The following is a 14,159-nucleotide window of genomic DNA, read 5'->3' on the forward strand; positions in this document are numbered from 1 at the left end:
CCAGGGACAGAGGTGGTATAGAGGAGGTGTGCCCCTGATTCAGAGAGATATTTTTTACTTCTGGTCATACTATATCTTTAAAAATAATTGATGTTAATTGTTTAAATGATACTGGAACACTAATCAATAATAGCAATAATGCTAACTCTAGGCGATTTGTGCTGGTGGAGATCCCAAAAGAATGGGACCTTAAGTTAATAGTATTAGACAGCCCCCACCTAGAACCCTGAGGAGGAGAGGTAGCCAGTCATGATCCTTCTGGGAAATCTGACTCATCAGTGCAAGTAGGAGTTGGGATAAGACTTCCCAGAGCTTATAAAAGCTAAATGCTGGTAAGGTATGTAGGAGTGTGAATCATGGATCATAGAAAAACAAAGATAGAGGGACAGAAAAGGAGAGGAGGAAAAGGAAATAAAAGGAAGAAGGGAGGGAGAAGAGAGAATATTACAGACAGAAATAAAGATTTTAATAGCCTACAAAATTATAACTTCATTAAGGAGTGAAAGAAGGGGAGTCAGTCATATAATGGTAATAATAAGAGACCAGATATGGCTATCCTAGAGGGGTACATTGCACTCCCTAACAAGATGTCAAAATAATCAATGGCACATACCCCCAGTGCATTCTCTGTTTCTTCTTTGAAAGATCTGGGGAAAGACATAAAAGATAGTGACACAGACTAAAAAGGTATGACTGGGCTGTGATTAATACTATCAGAACAAAAGTTCCTAATATATTTGGTTCCTTTGTCAGTCTGGTGGAGCTTTGGGCTCTTTCTGAAAATAACGTATTCAAATAATTGAAGGAAATGCTACATTTCAGCTAAAAGTTAGTGAAAATACAGCTTTAAACTTTGTTTTCTTCCTATCCACATTCATAGAGCCTTTGAATTCTATTCATTGACTCCTCAAAAGTTCATGGACTCCAGGTTAATGATCCAAATGCTAGAGAGAACACGTACAACTATGATATCATGGACCCACCAAAGTTTCAAATTCTAATTGGTCTGGCAGGGAATATAGAAATAGTCATATAAATAAATCAATGTTCTTTGTTAGTACTACTCTGATATAAACAACAACCAGCACTGATAAAAGATATAAATAGGTACCTACTTATTTCCTTCCATTTATTTCAAACAAGAATTTATGATCAATAAAACTGAGCATCAATTGCTAAGGAAAAAACTACCTATTTGATAAGAATTGCAGAGAAATTTGGCAGCAGTCAGGTTTAAACCAATCTTAGTTTACACCATGTACCATGGTAACCTCAAAACTAATAATCCAAATGAGCATTAAAGATCACATCATAAAAAATTAGATCAAGCAGCTTTTTCAGCTCTAGTTTGGGCAAGCATTCTTAATCAAACAGGGAAGAGAGATAATAAAGAAGACAGAATAGAAGATACCAAACATATGAAATCAAAAAGCTTTTGTACTAATGAAATCAATGCAGCTGGCATAAAAAGGGAAAGGTTCAAAGAGAAAGAAAAAGGAAAGAGAGGGAAGAAGGGAAGGAAAAAAGGAGGAAGAAAGGAAGAATTTTATGTAATTGTAATGACCAAATTTATCCCTGAGGAAGAGAAGAGAAGAGAAAAATATCTTTTTCTTGGAGAAAGGGGATTATAAGCATGGAACATTACATATATTGATATGTTGTATCGTTTTGCTGAACAGTTTTTTTCTCTCTGGTTTTGTTTCAAAAGATGATTTGCTGAGTAGTAAAAGGAGTGGGAAGAAATATATTCAGAAATTAAAATGATATAAAAATAAGACATCAATAAACAATTAAAAGAAATACCCCCTAAATATTTTAAAAAACAAGAATTCATTTTGTGCCTACTAAAAGGCACTGTACTAGGGAATCTAAGACATAAAAAAGCTACTATGGTGACAGGGAAGCCCAACACACAAATCAGAAAAATCATTACTTACCTCCCAATCCTTGATTGGATTTTTTTGTTTACTTGTTTTATTTACCTAAGTGAACTTAACATCCAATGAGGTGATTAACATTCTTCAGATTGCTGTTTGTCAGGAACATCTAATCCTCATCACAATTTAACTTGCACTTAAGTCTTTACTTACATGATATTATCTAAATAATCTCAGTAGTATCATGTCAGTAAAAAAATATATATTTTATAGAATATGGATATTAGAATGTTAGAATATGGACATTACAGAGAATAATTCTGGGATTTCAGATGCATTTAATGAATCATCCCTGTTACAATCAAATTCAACAAATATCTATGTTCTAGGAAGCCAAGTAGCCCTGAGTTCCAGTTCTGCCTTTTCTACATAATGACTGAATGGCTCCGGGCTAAGTCACTTAGGCACTCAATGATCTAGGCAACACAGAGTATAAAGGGGGGAAAATTGATAGAAAGATAGATTGATAGAGTTTTCTCACCCAGGGGTTCCCTATACTGATGAAATAAAAGTTCCAATCTCTACTCCCAGCCCTATTATATACTCATATCTATGCTAGAAAGATCAACAAGAAAAATAAGACAATGCTTGTCTTTAAGAAGCTCACATGCTACAGGGAATACTGTATTTTGGAACTGAAAAGACCTGAGGTCATCAAGTTAATTCTATTCTCCTTGTTGAGAAAATTAAAGTCCCACAAAGTTATGACTTGCCCAATGTCACACAGTTAGTTACTGGCAGAGTTACGATTAGTTAATCAACAAGCATTTGTGAAGTATATGTTATATATACTATATGCCGGCTCTGTGCTAAGTGCTAGGGATATAAAGAAAGGCAAAAACCAGGCCTAGTTCTCAAGGAGGTCACAGTCTAATGGGGGAAGTGACATGTACACAACTAAGTACAAATAAGATATAGATTGGAAGTATTAAAGATAATCTCAGAAGGAAGATGCTAGCATTGTAGCAGACTGGGAAAGTCTTATTACAGAAGGAGGGATTTCAGCTGGGTCCTGAAAAAGTCAGGTCAAGCAGGAGACAGAAGTGAGAGAAGACAGAATTTCAAGCATGAGGGATAGCCTGAAGTCAGGAGATGTAACAGCCAGAGGAAGCAACAACCAGCACACTAGTATCATTGGATTAAAGAGAATATGGAAGGAAATGAGGTTTAAAAAGACCAGAAAAGTAGGAGGGAGACTAAGTTATAAAGAGTTTTAAATGCCAGGGAATTGTGGATATCAGTAAGCAACTAGAATCCATGCCTTCCTGATTCCCTATCTATTAATCTTTCTTCTATCTCACATTGTCTCAGGTAATTTCTTTTATGTTTCATTTTTATTTAAAATTAAATTTCCCTTCAACCTATGCAATTAATATTAAAAAAATCAAAAGATGGAATTCTATTCACTTTTGTGAGAAATAGTACTAAAGGGCATCTACTTAAAATGGTTTTAGATAAGAAGCACAATTCTTTGAAAAGATCCACAGTAGTAGAAGCAGGCAACTAAAATGGAGGTGCAGTGGACAGACTGCCAGGCTTGGAATCAGGAATTCAAATCTGACCTCAGATAATACTTAACCCTGAGCAAGTCACTTAACCCTGAAATTTTACCCATTGAATGGAAATGGAAATTCAATGGCTAAAATGGAAAAGGAAACTAGTATCTTTGCCAAGAAAACTCTAAATGGGATTAGGAAGAGTTAGACTGGACTGAAAAACAATTGGACAACAAAAAATAGAAGTCATTGCTCTTGTTTAAATGGATTGAATATGGCAGAACTAAAGACTTCTAACTAAACTAGAACTTCTTTCTAGTATCCATTTGATAAGCATTTTAAGCACCTACTAAACAGTCCCTTCCCCCAAAGAGCTTATGTTTTATTTGGAGAGTTTGTGAGCAATAGAAATGGAAAGGGGATGGAACTAATAAAGAGACTAAGAAGGTCTTTGTGTTTGTGATCCTATCTGAGCTGAACTTTGAAAGAGGCTTAAAAATTCTATTTGTGTAGTTTTTGCAAAAAACAAAGAAAATAAAATGAAAGATTTTTTTTCCCAAAAAGAGACATTTGAAATTTAGGAACTGTTCTTCTTACTAATTCCCTCTCTGATCTAACCTAAAATAGGTTAAATAAGGTCTGTATCCAGAATAATAAGAGCAGAATTTCTTAAAAGTACTTTTTGTTTTATTTTATTAATCAAAAAATATTTTATTGAAACTGATTTTTTAAATCAGTCACTTCTCAGTGATTCCTCTCTCCAATAAAATTCCCATTCGGTAATCATCAAAAATTTATTATAACTAATTTTCCAAACCTTATTGAAATCCTTATATTCTTTTTTTGTTAATCTTTTTTCCCCTGGATTTGTCTAATTCTGAAAGTGTATTTTGAAGCATCCAATAATTATTATTTTACTATCTAGTTATCCCTATAGTTTAATCAGCTTTTCCTTTAAATATTTATGTGTCCAAATATTTACATAATATATTACTTTGCTTATTTGCTTTTAACTATTACTATTTTCACTCCTGCTTTGTCTTAAAACTTGATTTTCACCACTACTTCTTGGATTCAATTGAGATATAATAAATCTACTTTAATCCCTCAATCTAATTTTGCAAACTTTATATTTTAATTGTGTTATAAGCAATGTATTACTGTTTTTTCTTTCTGTTTCTTTCTGACATTCTCCTACTTACATTCAAGATTATAACTGTTAGATTTGTTGTCTAATTCAATCATATTCTATTGATGTGGGAAAGATTCCTATCTTTGATTCCCAACACCCCCCCCCCCCCCCCAGTTAATGTAATTACCCTTTAAGGTAATTCACAAATCCTGGTCCCTTTGAATGCCAATAGAAGATCCGGACCTGTTCCAGCCCCACCCGGATCTGAGCCAACTTTGGGGCTACACCCAAAAGCCCCTAGAGCTAAATCTCTCATTATAAAAGGAAGATGCTGGGACCTCCTCTTTGCAGAGATTCCAAACATGCCAGCCATGTTAGCACCCTCTGTCCACTGAACCTGCTGTCTGGTGCCCTCCTTATCTGTACCTTCACCTATCTCCTTACTTCCAAACTCAATAATAAACTTTTTTATCAATCTAGGTCTCTGGCCAATAAATGCCTTTATTGGGGACTCGCACTGCTATTACCACCGTATCCTTGTGCCGAATCCAAGGGGGTTGCAGGGGGGACTCTGGCTCTTTGTACCCCAAGCCTGCCACTAGATCTCAACTAAGCCCCAATTTCATTTAGGTACCCCAAATCTAGAACTCAACACTATTATGTTTTATTTCTTTGTTCCCTATCCTACCTTTTACTAGGTAAGAGAAATCTCCCATGTCCTTCATTTCACCCAGACTAGATTAATGAACCATGCTCCTTCCCCCTCTTTTATTTTTAATTATAGCCTTCTTTAGTTGGTTTGTTTGGCTTGTCACTATGACTTTCCTAGATCTACCCTTTCTCTTAAATCCATCTCTTCCTTCTTTCAGCTCCTTCCAGTTCCCAGCTTACCTCATTGTTTTTCTAGATTTCTCCCATTCCCCAGTCCCTCCCCTACAAAAAACAAACAAAAAAACAAACTATTCCCTTGTCTGGTTGAGATAAAAAGGTTAATGAGATACCTATTTTCCATCACCACCATCTTCATGCTAATACAATCTCCTCTTGTCATGACCCAATGATAAAAAAATAGTAAATTCTTCTCTCATCATTTTGATCCCCTAATGTATTTCCTTTCTTCACCCTTTTATTTTCTGTCTATTTAAAGAAAATAAAGCAAAACAAAGCAAAATCAAAAATCATTCAGACCCTGAGTTTGTCTTTGTTCTCTCTTTGACCTTTGAAGGATTCTGAAGGGACAATATTTTCTTTTAAGTGTGTGAGTGAATGTGCATGAGCACATGTGCACACTTAGGTTTCAAAATTTCTACTTAGGTTTTTTTTTTCTCCTGAGGCAAGTATTAAGTGAATTGTCCAGGGTCACACAACTAGAACGTGTTAAGTGTCTGAGACAAGATTTAAACTCGGGTTTTGTCATTATTTTACTTACCTAAGTGTCATTATTTTTTCTAATTGTGTAAAAAGAAATTTTTTTTTTTTGGTAATTTAATTTGGATAACATTGAATAGATTAATTGTGATAAAAATGTCATTTTTATTATCTTGACCCTGTTTAACCATGAACAATTTATGTTTCTCCAGTTATTTAAATTTGATTTTATTTGTGTACAAAGTTTCTTTTGTGGTTTTATTCATATAAATTCTGTTTGTTTTGGTAAACATACTTCAAGGTATTTTATACTATCCAAAATACGTTTAAATGGAGTATCTCTAGCTATCTCTTCCTGCAAGATCCTGTTGGTGATATATAGAAATGGTGATGATTTATGTGGCTTTAATTTATATCCTGCCACTCTGCTGAAATTATCAATTATTTCAATGAACTTTTTAGATGACTCTTTAGGATTTTCCAAACATATCATCATATTATCTGCCTTATTTTTTATTCTGAGTCTTTCTATTTCTTTTTCTTCTTTTATTGCTATTCCTAAGATTTTCAATAGAACTTGAAGAATATCACTCTGGGCTTAGTAGTAAGGCTTCTAACTTATCCCCATTATAAATATGATATAAATATTATAGGAATATAATGGTTTCTCTCAAAGTGGAACTGGAAAGGTTTGAATAAATGTTTGATGATCATCTCACCAATTGGGTGGGAATTTCTGCATTGGATTGATTGAGACCCTTCTAACTCTGGGAATATGTGGTTTTAAATAACACCAAGGAATGTATCCCTAGAGAGTCAAGTTGCCAGTCTTTAGTAAAGATTGTATCAGTACATGTATCTGTCTGTTGGAAAGTTTTGATTGGTTAGCAATCTAACCCTGAAGTTATCCCTTTCCAAATATTGAACTCCCAGTGAGCCCTGGTAATAATCCCTGATCTACTCAGCATAAAGCTCAGCATTCACTTTGCAGTCATTCCTGATAGTGGTAAAATGCTGGCTAGATTTAATATATTACCTTGTATTAATTTAGAAAAATTTGAAATCTGGTCTCAGACATTTAACACTTTCCTGGCTGTGTGGCCCTGGGCAAGTCACTTAACCCCAATTTTTTTTTTGGGGGGGGGGTTGGGGAGGGAGAAGTGAGCTAGTAAACAAGATTTAGAATTGGGAATGGGTCTGAGATCAAAGATCAAATCTTCATAAATGTATTACCAGTGTGACCAGCTTTATTTCAGTGCAATTGATCTGCTAGTTGTTTTCCAATTAAGAGGTTTCTGACTCCATAGCTTTTGCTTAGACTAGTTTCCCCCATGTGTAGTATACTCCTTCTTCATCTCCATGGAAGCACAGTAGGAAAAACAGAATCATGGTATTTTAATTGGAATTCTATCTCTGTCACTTACAACTTGTGTGACTTTGAGTCACTTAGCTCACCTCTCTGAGCCTCAGTTTTCTCATCTATAGAACAAGAAGGTTGGACTAAATGGTCCCTAACATTTTTTCCAGCTCTAAATTTATGATCCTGTGATAGAATCTCAAGCATTGAGACTTAGACCAGATAGGCTTTCCTCTATCAGCTCTGTCTTCATCTTTAAATTAAGCTGTATTCACTTAAATATACCTTTTATTTACCTATTTACGTATATGGCATGGGTCATCCCTCATCCAGAAGAATGAAATCTCCTTGAGGATGGAGACAATTTTGTTTTTATCTTTGTATCCACAGTATTTGGCACAGAGTAGATTCATAATAGACGCTAAAATGACTTTTAGCACAGAACTCAGGTTCCTCATCTCTAAAATGGAGATTATAATAACTATAATATCAAGGCTGAGACTCAAAAGAGGTAATGTAAGTAAAGTTATTTTTGAATGTCTGCTGCTGTTGCTGTTATATTATCTCAATAGCCTGTTCATAGTTCAAGTGTCTGATTCACTTTGAAAGCTGAAAAAGGAAGGACCTTCCAACAAGACCAGAGTGGATTCTCCAGCCAATCACTCTGTCATCCCTTTTAAAGCATCTTGTTGATCACAGTAAAGTGGAGAGGTACAAAGTCCCCTCTGGGGGGGAACGGCCCTTGGCACTGTGCTAGCTGGATGCTGACAGATGGAGCAGCTGTCTCTGTCACTAGAAACAGTTGCTGAGATTGACTTGGGTCAACACCACTTTCCCAGTGCAAGCCTGATCATTCATTCATGCATTTGTTCATAGAACATCAAAAAGTAAAACTAAACAAAGTAGAATATTGTGTTGGGAAGTAGGTCACTTTCTAAAACCAATTCTTTGTTTTAAAGAGAGAAAGTGAGATTGGGAATATTGGTGAACTAGCCCAGCTGGTATTCTAGGATGGAAAGGAAGCAACAGGAATAATAGAAGACAAAGGGAATTAGACTGAATGAAAGCAGTAGAGTCGGGAAGGAACTAAAACATGATAGGAAGATATTATTAGCCATTCAGGTCAAAACACAGAAAGCAAGAGAAGAGGATCGTGTTGGGCCAAAGATATGGAAAATATGTCAGAAATTTCTAGTATCTTTCATGGATTTTCAAAATCTGGTCCACTCTGTACCTTTACTCGGAATAACTTTATAAAATCTCTAACCAATGAGTATAATCAGAGACTTAAGTACAGTGAGATTCTCCTCATTGAAGGAGAATGATTCCTCATGGCAGTTATAGAGAATTAAGTAATCAATTGATGTTAACAAAGAAAATTTTACACAATGACGATTAACCTGATTATATTTGATCACAGGGTTAGAGTTAAAAGGATTTTACAGGTTTTAAGTACAACTGAGGCCCATGGTCACACAGTAGGTAGCTGTGGCAGCATCTGAAATCCCTATCCATTTTCTGCTTGAACAAGTGAAGGAACTCGGTATCTCCAAAGGAAGCCCATTGAACTTTTTTATAGCATTAAAATTTAGAAAGTTTTCCTATTATCAAATTTCAGTTGACCACTTTGTATCTTTTACCTACAGAATGTCTTGGGATTCTATAACTATATATCAATGTGGCAAGGAATGGGAGTGAAGGGAAGTGGATGAATTGAGATTCCTGGGGCAAGGATAGGGAGGATGGAACATGCTTCTTGTGTGACAATCAGTCAATTAGCCCTACTCCCCTTGGTCCTGGTTTTCCCCAACATAATTTCTCTCTATCTGGAAAACCAAACTCTTCCTCTGGGATACCACTGTATTTTGTCAGGTCAACTCTGGCCTTATCTAGTTCGATTCTGGCCCTTTATAGTATTCCCTAGACATTTCCAGCTGTCCCACCACACATATTTCATCCCTCTCTTAACTATCTCACAACCATCAATATCCAGTTCCCCTTATATGCATTATTGCTTTGGTTTATTTGAGGAACTGACTTGTTTGCTTTTCCTTATCCCCCAAATGCTCAATAAATATATTCTTCCTTCTTTTTAACTTCCTTTCTTCCTACTTACCTACCTTCCTACCTATCTTCCTTCCTTCTTGCCTAACTTCCTTTTTTCCTACTTTCCTTCCTTCTTATCTTCTTTTCTTCCTTTCTTTCCTACTTTCTTTCCCTCCTTTCCTTCCCTTCTTTCTTCCCTTCTTCCTTCTTTCCTGTTTCCTTCTTTCTTTTCCTCCTTCCTTTTCTTCTTTCTTTCCTTCCCTCCTTTCCTCCTTTCTTCTTTCTCTCTTTCTATCAGGAATGTCAACCCTTAGAGTCCTGTGACAGTCATACCCTTCTCATAGATAGGCTTCCCAGCAGTGTAGACCAATATTCCCCCTCACTCCTGCCTCCCACTATAATTCCATGCCATTGATCTGCTTCCTAGGAGGCTCACTTTCATCTCAGGATCAGCTGGGGATCAGCAGCAGTGTGGCAGCATACCCACTCCCATCTCTCTCTCTAACCCCCATTATAAATGCCATACTAGAGCTTGCTTTGGCAGCACATTGAAATTGGAATGATACAGAGAAGATTAGCACGGCCCCAGCATAAGGATGACACACAAATTCAGGTCCTTATTTTTATGTTTAATATGATTAACCTATATCAAACTTCTAGCTGTCCTGGGGAAGAGAAAGGGAATAATTTAGGCTCTCTTTGTCTCATTTCCTCATCTGTAAAATGAGGGGACTGGACTGGACGGCCCCTAAGACTCCTTTCAGTTTCATAATCCTAGATTCTTTCCCTCATGTTTCCCATTTTCTTCCATTTACTGAAACTCAGTTTTTCTTTGAAGATATATTTCCTGCCATCATCTACAAAAGTTGCTGAGCCTTCTCTCACTTCTGACACACAGAGCCAGGAAGAGAAATTGGCATCCTCATGTTTCCCACTGATATTTTCAGACCCTCCCTATGCTACCATCAGCCTGAAATAACTTCCACGCCTTTAAAGATTGGGGGCAGTGAAATGGTACAATGAGTATAGTGGTAGGCTTGGAGTCAGGAAGACTCAGCTTCTTGAGTTCAAATCCCACCTTAGACATTTACTAACTGTGTGACACTGGGCAAATTACTTAACCCTTCATTTTCCTCATCTGTAAAATGAGCTAGAGAAGGAAATGGCAAACTACTCAAATATCTTTGCCAAGAAAACCCAAATTGGGTCATGAAGAGTCAGAAATAGCAACCATCACTGCCTTTAAAGATTTTGACCAGATTCTCCTTCTTTCTCAAGAAATTCAGTGTCTGGCTCACATTCTCTCCATTCTTTCAGTTTCTGAACTTTAACAACTCCCATGATCTTAGTTTCCAGATTATCTCAGTCCCATAGGGAAGTGACTATACTCCTAAATATCTTCTATCTCCTTCAAGGGAATGAGCCCTGGATGTTGGGATTTCTAATTGTGGATTTTCCTGTTGCTCTTTGTTCATCTTTGAAAATCTCACAGCACTATATAAACGCTTGGTATTATTTTTATTTCCATTTGCTGCTTTAGAATTTCATTTCCAAGAGCCCCACCTGAACTGATTTTCTCTATAGATTTTTAGGTCTTTGGCTCCTACCCAGCCTTTTTCTGAACATTTTAAATTAGTTCTCCAAAAATCTAGGATACATGTCAGATTGAATTTGGCCTTCCACTACTTACATTTCAAAAATTTGAGGATGGAATGATCATTTCTCCCCAAGGTTCCCATCATTTCTATCTCAGGAGCCAGTTCTCTCTGAGCCAGGTTCAGAATAGCAGTTCTTGTTGCTTCCTCTACCTTCTGAAATATGAATTGTCATGCAAAGAATTTTTGTAGCTATTTTTGTTTTTGTATTTGTTTTGCAGGGGTAGAACTACTCTCACTCTTTCTTTATATATATATATATATATATATATGTGTGTGTGTGTGTGTGTGTGTGTGTGTGTGTGTATGTATACAATATATGCAGGGCATGTGCTTAAAAGGGGGCTTTCCTTACTTTTTTGTGATTTCACAATGTTTCCAGTGAATCACACAGGCTGCCTTTGCTCTGGCCAGATGACTAGTCAATTTCCTTTTCCATTTGTAAATTTATTTTATGGTATCCTTATTCCAGTCTTTCATAGTTTTTCATTTTGTAGATATAGCAACCTTCTGACACAATCATATACCTCTGTATTACTTTGTGAGAGAGCCTCAATTAATTGGAGGGGGAGGAGGGAAAACATAATTTGCAGCTAAATTACAATATTGGTATGTAAAAGATGAGCTTTTGTTTTGGGGAATCAGGAAGCCTCCCAAGGAGTCTAGGTGATGCAGTGAAGGGAGCCCTGGATTTAGAGTCAGGAAAATTTGAGTTCCAATACAATCTCAGATGCTTTCTAGCTACGGGACCTAGAACAAGTCAATCTCTATCATTTCAATTGTTTTCAACTGTAAAATGAGGAAAATATTAACATCTACCTCCCAGGGTTGTTGTGAGAATTAGATATGGCATTTGTAAAGTGTTTAGCACAGAGTCTAGCACATACCTGGCATTTAATAAATGCTCATTTTCTTCCTTCCTTTCTTTTTTGGCATTTGATACAATCAACATAAAGTCATTTGCAAACAATAACATCTAGAATCCTTCTTTAACATCATTTCTGGATTTACTATTTTGTGCCTTGCCTTGTTTGATATTACTGATCAAAGGGTTTGTAATGAATTTTTCATAATTTTAGGATAGGAGACACTTTGTATTTTGGTCTTCCAGACTAAATGCATTTTTGTTTTTGTTTTATTTTTGGTAATTGGCAAACAAAAAGCACAATGGGAGCTTATACTGTCTACATCTACATCAATTATGTGATGGTAAAGAGGTACTCCACTGGAATATTACTTGCAAACTTATTTTGTTTCATTTTATTCTCATTCAGTTCTTACTTTTAAGGACAGCCAAGATTTTACCTTGCTTAGAAAAGACTATGACCAAGTTCCCAGTTTGTAGCTGGGTCCAGATACAGGTAGGCATTTCCATCCTACCTGGCAAAGAGTCCTGCTGCCATGGGTGGGAGCTCAGCAAATCTGACAGAGACTGAGCTGTCCCAAGAGTCCATAGCGAGGGAGGAATGTGGTCTGCCCAGGGTGGTCCAAGGGCCCTTTTATAGGGTCTTTAGAAGAAATCCAATGCTTTCAGTCTTGGGGAATTGTTTTATTGATGGAAGCAGGGTTCTAGGTGAATGGTATACATGTATATATGTATATATATACATGTTTGTATGTGTATTACACTGTTGCTCCACCTTGTCTTTTATCCACTATCTGGATGGGTCCATATATGGGGCACGTTCCATCAAGTTTTAGAGATACCTTTGAAATAAAATTTACCACTTTCCATTATCATGTTTATCTCACCTTGTTACTTGTTACTTGTAGCTTATGCATTTGTGTACATATATCTGAAAATATGGGTTTTATTGCTGGCTCTTGGATTTTGTCTCCTGTGAGTTATTGGGAAGAGTCTCTGTTACTATTCTTCCCACATTAGAGCTACTCTCTCTTGTCTAGCTTAGTAGATATACATAGGCATTTCTGTCTCTCCTCTTCCCTTTTCAATCTAAAACCCTTTTGATTAACTTTTCAAGACTCCAAGCAAATATGTTTTTATCAGCCCTTATTGTATATACTCCATTCCTATCTAGGAGTCCAATATCCATATATTTCATCTCATGATTCAGAAATGCAAATCCTATTCTCACATACTCTCTTCCTACCCAGCTAGAAATTTTATTTTCTTTTAAAAAGGTTTTCTTGGTGTTGTTTTTTATATCACTGTCATTTCCCTAAACCATGATTTTATGACCGCCTCCATCACAATAGAACCTTCCCATATTATCATCTCATAGATTTCCTATAGGCATTTTAAATTCCACATGTCCAAAACTGAACTCATTATATTTCCCCCCAAACTCTCCCCTTTTCTAAAGGTCTCTGTAACAGTTAAGGGTATCTCTATCCTCTTAGTCACTCAGGCTTACAACCTAGTGTCATTTTTGAGTCTTCATTCTCTCTCATCCTGGCAAAAGCCTGTTGATTTCTACCTTTGCCACATTTCTTATATGTTGTTCATGTCCATATCATTCTTATGTCCCATCTCTTTCCTGACATTGGAACGACACTGGTAGAGGCTTTCATTGTTTCATGCTTGGACTATTGCCATAACCTTCTGATTGGTCTCTCTGCCTCTTCCCTTCCCACTCCTCATCCTTGTCTCTTGACTTCTCCAATTTCCTTCAAATCTCAGCTAAAATTCTACTTTAAACAAGAATTTTTCCCTGTACCTCTTTAATGCTGTACCCCCTTCTCTCTCTATTTTATATTTTATAAGTATATATCTTACTGTATATATATAGATATAGATATAGATATATCTTGTTGGTACAAAGTTGTTTGGGGGCTGGAAACATGTTTCTCCAGTATTTAACAAGATACCTGTTATGTAACAGGAGCTTAATAAATACTTGTTGACTTGATTTGGCTATATTAGGGGACTGGTTGATGAAAACTTAATCCTCAATTTGTGTCTGAATTGCCCTTCTTGATGGGCTATTCAGAGCATATGCAGATATTTTCTTGGCTATCGCCAATCCAATCACATGTGGAGGCTCGGTGTGCCAACTTTTGGCCATAAGTAACTTGGTGGGGGGTTGGGAGAGGTTGGTATTGTTTATGCAGGGAGTCTTCTGGTTGACTGCAGAGCTGGCAGAACCATTGATTCTGGAATTACTGAACCAGAACTGAGTTTGCATACAAAAAGATTCATATGCTCTA

At 36.4% G+C, this 14,159-nt stretch overlaps 1 pseudogene; it reads left to right on the plus strand.

The window, feature by feature from the left end:
- The first annotated feature begins 9,866 nt into the window (after positions 1–9,866).
- On the plus strand, positions 9,867–9,967 carry LOC111721352 (annotated as a pseudogene).
- The last annotated feature ends 4,192 nt before the right edge of the window (positions 9,968–14,159 follow it).

This window comes from Sarcophilus harrisii, chromosome 6, assembly GCF_902635505.1.
Source record: "Sarcophilus harrisii chromosome 6, mSarHar1.11, whole genome shotgun sequence".
Lineage (NCBI taxonomy): Eukaryota > Metazoa > Chordata > Mammalia > Dasyuromorphia > Dasyuridae > Sarcophilus > Sarcophilus harrisii.